Here is a 12,133-nt window from a genome sequence, read left to right on the forward strand (position 1 = left end):
TAAACATACGCATAAAGTCATTTCTCAAAATTGCCTAATGAGTGTGCTTAGAAACGCACTAGCCCATTTTCCGGATATGGGCTTTCAGAAGTGAACGTTAAAAATATATGTATACACACTTTACTGTATTAGAGGCGGATACAGATCCTACGTACATGTGAATCATATGACAGGGCTGGAAGGGTATGCAGGTGATAGTGTGGATTTCCTTTACATACATGTCATACCTTCACCATTTTATTACAGCACCCAATATTCCTAGGAGGTTCCCCTTCCTAGTACTGGTCGGGCCCAACACTGCTTAGCTTCCAAGATCGAATGTGGTTGGGCGGTACCAGTGTGGTATGGCTGTAGTGTGGTTAGTGGTAATATGGTCGACATAAAAGGATTCCACTAGCTGAGATAAAATTGAGTGGAAGAGAGGTGGGCAAAGATATACCCTAAGGTTAATTGGAACATACCGGACCTTAGATGGTATAAGGAAGGGGATACAGATGCCCGCAGTGTGGTCTGGGATCCCTTTGCTGGGACATCGGGAAGAGTTTCAGATGTTACAGAAAAGGTGCTATCTCATAGCTGTCATTAAATCCTTCTGGATGGAGGGTATTTAGTTCGAAAATCCAGAACATTTCTCTTTTTGATAGTAGATTTGACAGGTCTCCTCCTCGTTCTCCTAGTGCGACCAGTTCAATTCCTTTAAACTTTAGTTGTTCTGGATCCGCATTGTGATATGCTGAGAAGTGTTGGGAGACTGCATGTGTTTGGACTTTGTTCTTAATGTTTCTAACATGCTCCTTTATCCGGATTTTTAATGGTCTTTTCGTCTTTCCCACATATTGTAAGTGGCAGGGACATTCCAGAAGATAAATGACAGATGATGTGGTACAGTTTATGAAATGTTTTATCTTGAACTCCTTAGATTTGTCTTTATTATGGAATAATTTCCTGTTCGGGTGCAGCAGGCGACAGATGATACAGTGGCCACATTTGTAGCTCCCTATGCATTTTGGCATACTGGTTGTATTTTGGGTTTCGTTTCTTAGCATGCTCGGTGCCACTAGGTCTTTGAGATTTTTGCTTTTTCTATAGACCACCTGTGGACGTGTTGGTAAACTGTTTTTTAAAACGGGGTCCATCAACAGGATTCCCCAATGTTTATTAAGTGCTGCTTTTATGTTTTTCTCATGGCAGTTGTATGTTGTGACGAATTTGATTCCTGGGGTATGTTCTTCTTTTTTAGTGTATTGTAGTAGGGACTCTCTGTTCAGGGTTTTAGCCCTCTGTTCGGCGTCCTTTAAGATATGTTCGGGGTACCCCTTTTCCCGGAATCTATCCGCATAGGTGGTGATCTGTACATCCCTCTCGATGGTATTTTTGCAGTTTCGTGATAGCCTGTGGAACTGCGAGAATGGCACATTGTTTTTCCATCTCTTAAGGTGACTACTTTCGTAATGGATGTAACTGTTGGTATCCACTTTTTTCACGAAGTTTTTTGTAATTATGTTATTCCCATCTTTCGCTAGTACTAGATCCAGGAACTCCACCTGTTCACTGTGCACATTGGAAGTAAAAACCAGGTTCAAGTCGTTGTCTCCTATATATCTCAGGAAGTCATCGAATTCTGCTTGGGAGCCTCTCCAGATGATTAAAATGTCATCAATATAACGTTTAAAAAGGATAATATTCTCTTTAAAACGGTGATTGTTAAGAATAAATCTCCTCTCCCAGTGACCCATTAATAAATTAGCAAAGCTAGGGGCAAAAATAGTCCCCATAGCTGTGCCGCAAACTTGTAGGTAAAAGCAGTCTAAAAAATTTAAATAATTGTGCTTTAAGATAAATCTCATCACGTCACATAAAAACTCTCGGTTTACATATGAAAGGGTGCCATCCTCTCTTAAAAATTCCTCACAGGAATTAATCCCGTCCTCATGTCTGATATAAAGTGACTGGACATCTATGGTTGCCCATAGGTAGTCTTCTTCCCATGTAAGATTTTCCACTATGTTGAGGACCGAAGTGGTGTCTTTTAAAAAGGAGGGGAGGTTGGTGACATGTGGTCGAAGGAATTTGTCTGCATATTCAGACAGGTGTGACGTGAGTGACTCTATCTCAGCCACAATAGGCCTACCGGGAGGGTTTTGCAGAGATTTGTGTATCTTTGGTAAGAAATAAAAGATAGGGGTGGTCGGATTGGTGTGTAATAGGTACTGGTATTCATCCTTTGTGAGGGTTCCGTTGCGTAGCCCTTTTAGTAATATAGTCCGGAGTTCCTCTACGTATTCATCTTTGGGATCTTGTGGTAGCCGGATATATGAAGTGGTGTCCCCTAGTAGCCTTTTTGCTTCCATCTCGTATGATGTTCTATCCATAATAACCAATTCGCCACCCTTATCTGCCGGTTTAATGACAATATCGTTGTTGTCCTGGAGAGTTTTGATGGCTTCTCTTTCTCTATAAGTGAGGTTTTTCTTTTTCTTTTGTATGCTAGGTCCATCTTCTGTGCACAGCTCATTCCTAACTGCCTCATAAAATGTGCCAATATATGGTCCTTTGGATTCCAATGGGTAGTATTTCGAAGTTGGTCTGAGCCCGGATTTGGAGTTGTTTTCATAGTTCTGTATGATGGCATCCTCTTTCTTTAGAAAATGTCTCTTCAATGTGAGTTGTCTTGTAAATTTATTAAGATCTATGAAGGTGTCAAACCTACTCAGGCCTTTAGTTGGTGCAAAAGACAGTCCTTTGTTAAGGAGGCTTGTCTCTGCATTAGTAAGGGTGTACCTTGAGAGGTTGAAGATACCTTTAGGGGTAACTTCTCTTAATTCATGTTCCTCTTTTTGTGGTATCCTTTGCTTGTCCCTTCCTCGGCCTCTGCATCCTCTTCTTCTTCCTCCAGCCTTCTTTTTAAGGGGGATGCATGTGTCACTTTCTCTATTAGCGGTGTTGCTGTCAGGTTCCGTATTCTTGTGCTGGTCCCCGGGGATAAAAAAACTTTTCTTGCCTCCTTGTGATACAGCTTGGTTTCTCAAAGTTTGGTGTCTGTTGTTAGTATATACTGGTAACTGTTTTCTGGTTTCCAGGTCAAGATTTTCGTTATTCCTGTTTGTGTATTGGGTTACTTGTCTCCAATTTGAAATATGCTTGTTTTTGTATTGAAAGGTGTTAATGTTTCTGCTCCATTTTTTGATTTTGTTATTTTCGTAGTCTAGTTTGTCCCTGATAAACTTCTTCTCCTTGTTCTCCTTTACTTCTGCCTCAATACGTTCCAATTTCTTGTTGAGAACCTTGTCATTGATGTTATAATTCTCCTCATCTTTTCTGGTCTGCATTTTCAGTTCTAGTTCTTTTATCTCTGTTTCCAAAGTTAATAGCATGCGTTTCTTTTCGGTAATTAATATTTTCATGAGATTGATGGAGCACGTATGCAGTGCTTTGTCCCATTCTTTGATGAAATCTGGATTATCCGCCCCGAAAGTGGGCTGTTTTAGCAGTCTTAGGCCTCTTTGAATCCTATTGACGCTGACGTAGTGTTCTAGGCCTTTATCTGAAACTCTTCCCGATGTCCCAGCAAAGGGATCCCAGACCACACTGCGGGCATCTGTATCCCCTTCCTTATACCATCTAAGGTCCGGTATGTTCCAATTAACCTTAGGGTATATCTTTGCCCACCACTCTTCCACTCAATTTTATCTCAGCTAGTGGAATCCTTTTATGTCGACCATATTACCACTAACCACACTACAGCCATACCACACTGGTACCGCCCAACCACGTTCGATCTTGGAAGCTAAGCAGTGTTGGGCCCGACCAGTACTAGGAAGGGGAACCTCCTAGGAATATTGGGTGCTGTAATAAAATGGTGAAGGTACGACATGTATGTAAAGGAAATCCACACTATCACCTGCATACCCTTCCAGCCCTGTCATATGATTCACATGTACGTAGGATCTGTATCCGCCTCTAATACAGTAAAGTGTGTATACATATATTTTTAACGTTCACTTCTGAAAGCCCATATCCGGAAAATGGGCTAGTGCGTTTCTAAGCACACTCATTAGGCAATTTTGAGAAATGACTTTATGCGTATGTTTAGGAGTATATCCAAAATAGTCATATTTTCCATACCCCTTTACAATGATCTTACAAACATCTTGAACAGCGCAATTATTGCTTATGTACTAATATTTTTTCCTTGTCTCCTCTCTCATAAAAATGGCTATCCCCACACCATCCTTGCTATGAGTGCACCAACCACTAGCCCGAACGTATATCGTTTATCTATAAAGTTTGGGAGGATTCGTCACTATGGCAATGCCGGGAAGCCACCACGCACGTAACACAAGTAGCCGCAGTGCGTTTCAAAGGCCAGGAAATGGACTTCCGACGTAGCGTTCCAGATGCAGGAAATACGTCAGCAACCATCCAATACGTGAAGCCGCGGGGAGTTAGGATCCTAAGCGCAACACCCCAGAGACGCATGCGCACTTAGACATCAACGATGCCGGACGCGGGGCGGAAGTGGGGCGGAAATGACGTTGCGCCCCACTTTACCGCGATCCCGATCATAATGTGTATATATGTGGTTATTATTGTCCTAGACTTACACAACAACACTCACTTCTACTGGCCTAGGATATATGGTTGGCGTTTAGCATAACCGCATGAAACTACCCGTTTTTATCTTACTATCGATCTAATTGAACTACTAAATACAGGAAGTGACACAATTTCCTTGCGTACATAAATACCTGCTCCCTCCATCGTGTCCCCACCCCCTGAGGAAGTCTTTCAGAGACGAAACATGTCGGGCAACTTCTGAACTCACTGCTCTCCACACTAAAAGCTAAGCGATTCCACATACTTCTTCTTTACCTTGATCTTATTGTGCATCGTAACTTTTGGTCATATATCTATTTATACACGTTTTTTACTACATCCTGATACATATTTTTTTTAAAAAACTTTTTGTTCTTTTTAACTCCTCTTTTTATATGTAAAACTCTCTGTGTATTTTTTACTCTATCGAGATACCCCACCCCCATTGTCATATATTGTATCATTGCACAGCTAAATAAATGTATTATTATTTTTAACATATAGCCTACTTTATATATATATATATATATATATATATATATATATATATAATTCCAAAAGAGGCAGCACTCAGGAGGCAGTAATAAGTGAAGAAAACCGTCTGTATTAAAATACAAGCTTTCGGGGTATGACCCCCTTCATCAGGTACAGACAACAATGGTGACATGTAACACTCACCTCTTTGTAGTCACCATCAGCCTAGTCCACCCCCGCACGCTGTCAGCGTTTCCGGCGCACAGACAGGTAGTGCGCTTTATCATGTGTGTAGTCAATGGTGTATCCGGTTGCCTGGCAACCACAGCAGCTTGCGTTTCACTGATCACAGTGAAGACGCATAATCCGGAAGAAGCCGCCTGCAAGCGGCGAGGGGGACCAGGGCTGAGGGGAACAGAAGCACATTGTAAATACATGTAAATGAAACATAACATAACGCAAAATATCAAAGGGACAAATGAAGAAAAAAAACATAAATGAAAATGAAAATAAAAAATACAAAAAACTACATATAAAGAAACGTATATGCAAGAATGTGCCAGCGCATAAAAGAATATGCACATAAACACAGAAATTACACATATAAAAAAGACTATTTACAACAAGCAAAATTACATGATGGCATTCCAATTAATTTTATCGTTTAGACCCCATGGATAAGTCACATCCAATCTCAGAATCCATTGGGATTCAAGTCTCAGAAGTTGTCTGGCGCGGTCACCTCTGCGCAAGGATTCTTTAATGTGGTCAATTATAAAATACTTGAGGGATGCCAATGAGTGACCCAACATTTTAAAATGGCGCGCCACAGGCTGGTCGATGTTCTTGCCACGTAGTGACAAGTCAATCGCCGATCTGTGTTGCCCCATGCGTACTCTAAAGGGGCAAGTGGTCTGGCCCACATAATAAAGCCCACACCTGTTTGCATACAGAATCTTTGATCTCCAATATCATGATTGGAGCACAAGTCTTCATTATAGGGCTCACAGAACATATATTAAGTGGCCTCCCACATATGTTGGCAGTTATACAAACTGGGTCATAAATGACAAATATTATTTTAAAATATTCTTTTTAAAAATACAGGTTAATAAACATATTAAAAATATTCTTTCTTAAAATGTAAATAACTCTAAGGGAACAGTCACATAATGATTTGAATGGTCACCAATCCATTACAAAATTACAAAATACAAGTAAGATATCAATACAGTACAGAAATGGACTATCAATACAGTACAATATATTAGGAAGTGGTTTAACGGTTTTGAAAGGAAAATGGACTTAAAAGATAGGGTACTAATTAATGAAGGGGGTGATCTCATAGCCTTCATTTAGTCCCAAAGGGACCAGCGTATTTAGAGTCAGTATCCATGATGTCTCACGCTTAAGTAAAAATGTGTCCATATCCCCACCTCTTTTAGGTTGCTGTATTTTTTCAATACCTTTCACACGCAAGCTTGAGGGGTCAGAACCATGTACTTCTTTAAAGTGTCAGGATACCCCATGGTTTGTGACCCCATGCTTGATGTTTCTAATATGTTCAAGAATTCGGGTTTTAAGGCATCTCTTTGTTTTCCCGACATACCTTAAACCACATCCACATTTTAAAAGATATACTACAAAGACAGAGTTACAATTGATAAAATCTTTGATTCTATAATCTGAGTCCCATATATTAGGGCCCTTGTCAACAAAGGGACACACCTTGTAGCCATTGCAAGGAAAGCTCCCCTTTATTGAAAGAAAAGTGTCACTAGGGGCCCGTGACGACAGACTCTCTAGCTGACTTTTAGAGACCATTGATTTCACCGTTTTAGCGCGTCTATAAACAATTTTCGGCCATTCAGGTAAATGATTAGCAAGTATTGGATCCAGCTTCAAAACACTCCAATGTTTCCTGAACATCGAATTCAATTCTTTTTCTCCACTACTGTACTGTGTTGTAAACATTGCATCATACAATGTACTTGCTATAGATGCATTCGGGACAGAAGGAGATTCATTTTTAGTAACCAGGAGATTATTCCTATCTAAGTTTTATATATATATATATATATATATATATATATATATATATATGAAGAAATACTTAGAGCCTGGCGACTACAGTTTAAAAATATGTATATGAATAGGCTTAGTGTTTAAAAAATAAATACATTTATTTTACAGTAGAAAAATACAATCAATAACAATAAGGGTAGGGATATCTCAATAAAAAATACGGAGAAATTTCATATATAATGAAGTGCTGGAGGTGACAAAAGAAATGCTAAAACGTATTTAAATTGATAAGAGATATTTCATAAAAAGGATAAGATGCACGAAATGATAAAAGTAAAAGAAATGGGTGGAATCGCTTAGCTTTTAGTGTGGAGAACACAAGAGTTCAGAAGCTGCCCGACATGTTTCGTCTCAAAAGGACTTCCTCAGGGGGTGGGGACATACTGGAGGGAGCAGATATTTATGCAGAGGCAGATGTTACATCACTTCCTGGGATTATTTATTCAATCAATCAATTAAGGGCTAAAGCGAGTGTTTTTAAAGTAGTGTGCTATAAAGCACTCATAAATAGAGGACCGATAATACTAGGTAATGTTAAGGTTTAATATAGTTATAATGTGCACAATATATACAGTATGCGATCGGGATCGCGGTGGAGTGGGGCGCAACGTCATTTTCGCCCCACTTCCGCCCCGCATCCGGTGTCATTAGTGTTCAGTTGCGCATGCGTCTTTCTCATATATTGCGCTGAAGATCCTACATCCCCGTGGCTTCACATGCTGATTGGTTGCTGATGGGCTTCCTGCTTTTGGAACGCTCCGTTGGTGGTGCATTTCCTTGCTTTGAAACGCACTGTGGCGCCGTGTTTTACGTTCATAGTGGCTTCATATGGTTGCCATGGAGACGGATCCTCCCGCAGTGTGTAGTCATTTGCAATACTCGCTGGGGCTTGTCAGCGTCATATGTAGTTGGTACACCCTCAGCAGGGACAATGTTGGTATAGTCATTTATGTAAGAAGATGAGGGGAAACAAGGAAATCAATTAGTACATAAATGTAATCATTGTGTTCCACTATACACAGTTTGAGCTGTTGGTAAGAGATTTCAAATAAGCTATAATAACACGGCTATTTATGATAATACTTTCTAATTAATATGCTTACAATTGCACTGGGTTGGAAAATAACCTAATTTCCCAGATGGAGGTGTCAGGGGTGAACATAGAAAATTGTACTTGGACAGGATACAAGTTATAAATATATATATACAGTCATATAGGAGGGAGGGGAAATAGGGGAAATTACTTGGCGCTGACCCTCCCTTCTCTCTTGTACACATATATATATATATATATATATATATATATTCTATTCAGCCTGGCACTCGTCCTCAGCATGGTCAAACACCTGGGTGCCTCCTGGATCGATTATGTAGAGAGCAGCAGACGTTCAAGCAGTGGCACTCAGCAGGATTTAAAAGATGTCAAAAACAGGTTTATTTCCCAACGTTTCGGGGCTCCAAATCTGCCCCTTTTTTTTCAAGGTGTACACCTTGAAAAAAAGGAGCAGTTTTGGAGCTAGATCTTGTTGGGAATCTGGATTTATGGTTCATATTGTTGTTGATATGTAGCTGAGCTTCCCAGGGTGACCATTTCCCTTGAAACTGCACCCCTTGTTTCACCGCACCCAAGCCCTGGAGACTGGCGTCCGTTATCAGCAGAATCCAGTCCTGGATTCCAAATCTCCTGCAAGGAGGTTAGGAGAGTGAAGCCACCACTTTAAAGACTGTTTTGTCCGAGCTGACAGGTGAATCAATGTAACCGGACCACTTATTTAGCAGGTCCCATTGGAACATTGGAGTGGGAACTCCCGACTGAAGCGCCTAGTAGGAGATCACCATTTTGCTTATCAACCTGATGCATAGGTAAATGTACACCTGCCATGGGTTAAACACTTCCACCAACAACTGGGGGAAATACCCTCCTCTCTACCGGAATCGGTACATCTGTCAGAATGAACTTAGGTCTACAGTCATTAGGTCGACCCCACTAGGTCGACTGGCAGGAAGGTCGACCTGACTTAAGGTCGACATGGGCCAAGGTCGACATGACTTAAGGTCGAATTTGCATAAAGGTCGACATGAGGAAGGTCGACTGGTCATAAGGTCGACATGGGTTTTTCACTGTTTTTTGATCCGAATGTCGACACAGTCGACATGGACACAGTTGGCAATGAGAATCGGACCCTCGCATCGCTCGCGATGCTTCGGGCACACTATTTTATTCTCCCACCACACCCTAGTGGATGGTAGGGCATGAAATACCGCTTGTCGGCACATGTCGGCTCAAAAAACAGTGAAAAACCCATGTCGACCTTATGACCAGTCAACCTTCCTCATGTCGACCTTTATGCAAATTCGACCTTAAGTCATGTCGACCTTGGCCCATGTCGTCCTTAAGTCAGGTCGACCTTTCTGCCAGTCGACCTAGTGGGGTCGACCTAATGACTGTAGACCTAAGTTCATTCTAATAGATGACCGCTTCCCTCTCTACCATATCCAATATCATCCCCAAGAATTGGAGACGCTGGTTCAGAATCAGAGAGGATTTGGGTATATTCAGTATCCACCCGTGTTCTGACAGCACACGTCTGGTGGTGACTATTGCTCCAAGTAACCCTTTCTCTGACTCCTTTTTAGGAGCAGGTCGTCCAGGTATGGGATGATAGTTATCGCCTGGGTCCTTAGAAGAAACCTCATCTCCGCCAATACTCTGGTGAAGACCAATGGAGCATTAGACAGGCCAAAAGGCAGGGCCTGAGACTGGAACTGCTCATCCAGTATGGCAAACCTTAAGTATGCCTGGTATGGGCCCCACACGGGCACTTTAAGATAAGCATCTTACACGTCGATGGGTGCCAGGAATTATTTTCCTCCAACCCCGCAATTACCGCTCTCAAGGATTCCATACGGAATTTGAAGACCAAAGATAAGGGTTCAACGATTTTAAATTGAGAATCGGTCTGACCGAGCCATCCTGCTTAGGCACTACGGATAGGTTGGAGAGGTACTCTGACCCCTTTCTAGACCCGATACAGGTATATAACTTGAGACTGTACTGACTTTGTACGGCCAGTCCAAGAACTCTGCAAATCTCTGCAGCAGTCTGGAGTCCTGACCTGAACCACCTGTGAGGGGCGGTCTTTTGAACTCCAGCCTGTAACAGTGTGAAATAATATCCCTGACCCAAGGGTTGAGAGAGAATGCATCCCACACGTGGCTGAAATACTTCAACCGAGCCCCCCACCACGAGTATGTCTCGAGGTGGGAGGAGCCCATCATGCTGAGGGCTTGGGCGCAGCTGTGTTTGCACTGCAGTCACAATTGAAAGAGGTTGTTGCTCTTCTGGGCTTACCACAGGCCCCTCTGTTGGCGTTGGAGCCACCTCTGGTCTTAGGCATAGCCTGAAAGACCGAAAGAACTGCTGGGTCTTGAAAAAGGGCATTCTACCTGTGTGGAAACAGACGGGAGGAAGTAGACTTGCCGGCCGTAGTCTTTTGAAATTCATCTAATTCACTCCCAACAATCTCTCTCCCATAAATGGAAGATTCTCCACACTGCGCTTGGATTATGCATCAGCAACCCACAGCCGCAACCATTAAGGCCCTGCAGGCCGATACTGCATGGCTGCATTACGTGCATTAATGGCCCCCAGCTCCCTCAAGCAGCATATATGCCGTATTTTGGATGTGGCAAAGCTTCTCCTGAGTCATCCATGTCCCCCAGCAACCTTTCCTGTATTGGGGTAGCCCCCGTAAATACAATCTTAGCCATCCAGTATCTGGGCGTTGAGACGCGCCTTTGGCCATGTAATTTGCCTTAACTGTGCCGTCTAGCCATTTTCCTTCAAGGTGGAATTCCTCATATACAGGGAGCACCACCTTTCCAGATAAACGGGACACCGAAGCGTCCAGCACTGGAGCCTCCTCCCTTCCTACCCAAGGGTAAAAAGGGAAGGTTGCTTTAAAATGCTTTCTTTTGACAATTGAAAAAGTTTTCAGGGATTTTCTAGGCTGCCTTGAACACATCTTTCAAATGAGCCTGTTTGGGGACACAGTGTCCTGCCTTCTATGTGAGACCAAGAATGGATCCCCCCTATGGGGTCAATCGGAGGTACTGTAGATCTAATACATCTCTGATGGCTAGGCTTAGATTCTCTATGCTTTGGATTGGAGGCTGCGACCCCTGAGAGTCATTTTCAATCCCCCCCCTTCTCGCCATTATCCTCACCTTCCCCGGTGTCAGAGTCAGGCGTAATGGCAGCGGGCGCCCGCTTGTGGGACATCCCTGGTGTAGGTGATCCTATCAGTAAGACAGATAAATCCTGCCTGTTTTCAATGTATTTGCTGCTAGCTGTGATGAGACAGTCTCCAGCATAGTTTTCATGCTATTGGCCCAGGAAGGTTCCTGGGTCTCACATTGTGAAATACCACTGAGTAGGGATGGCCATCGTTGCCATTGCCATCGATGGTTGCCATCGATGGCAATTCTGCAACTGGCCATCGATAGTGCTAAACTATTCAATGGATGACCATCGATATTTTTACATATCGATGGTCATCCATTGTGTTTGATTGATTGGCCTTCGGGTCAATCAAAACACGGGGGCGGGGCTTCGTGGTTGTCGGGAGGCGGAGCTATGCTCCGTGTCCCGGCACTTTGAAAAAAAAAAGAGAGCAAAACATCGATTTGCTGTTCCATCGATGGAGGGAAACCATCTGGTTCTCCCCCATCGATGGCAAAAGTATTCAACATCGGCCATGAACCATCAATGATTTCGAATCATCGATGGTCGATGGCCATCCCTACCACTGAGCTGCAGAGAGACACTACTGAGCTGTGGTGACATACAATGCTCACAAGCCACTTGTGATGAAAAGTTTGGAGCAAACATTTTGCTGCAATCATACAGGTTATTTTTCTCACCATTGTGGAGAGTCAAACCACCCGCTTGACACACTCCAAACACCCTTAGCACACA

At 42.6% G+C, this 12,133-nt stretch overlaps 2 pseudogenes; one reads left to right on the forward strand and one right to left on the reverse strand.

The window, feature by feature from the left end:
- Positions 1-237: 237 nt before the first annotated feature.
- LOC146039829 (5S ribosomal RNA) lies at positions 238-356 on the reverse strand (annotated as a pseudogene).
- A 3,380-nt stretch (positions 357-3,736) lies between these two features.
- Positions 3,737-3,855, forward strand: LOC146039839 (5S ribosomal RNA; annotated as a pseudogene).
- Positions 3,856-12,133: the final 8,278 nt, after the last annotated feature.

Source organism: Crinia signifera, chromosome 9 (genome assembly GCF_055691185.1).
Source record: "Crinia signifera chromosome 9, ASM5569118v1, whole genome shotgun sequence".
Lineage (NCBI taxonomy): Eukaryota > Metazoa > Chordata > Amphibia > Anura > Myobatrachidae > Crinia > Crinia signifera.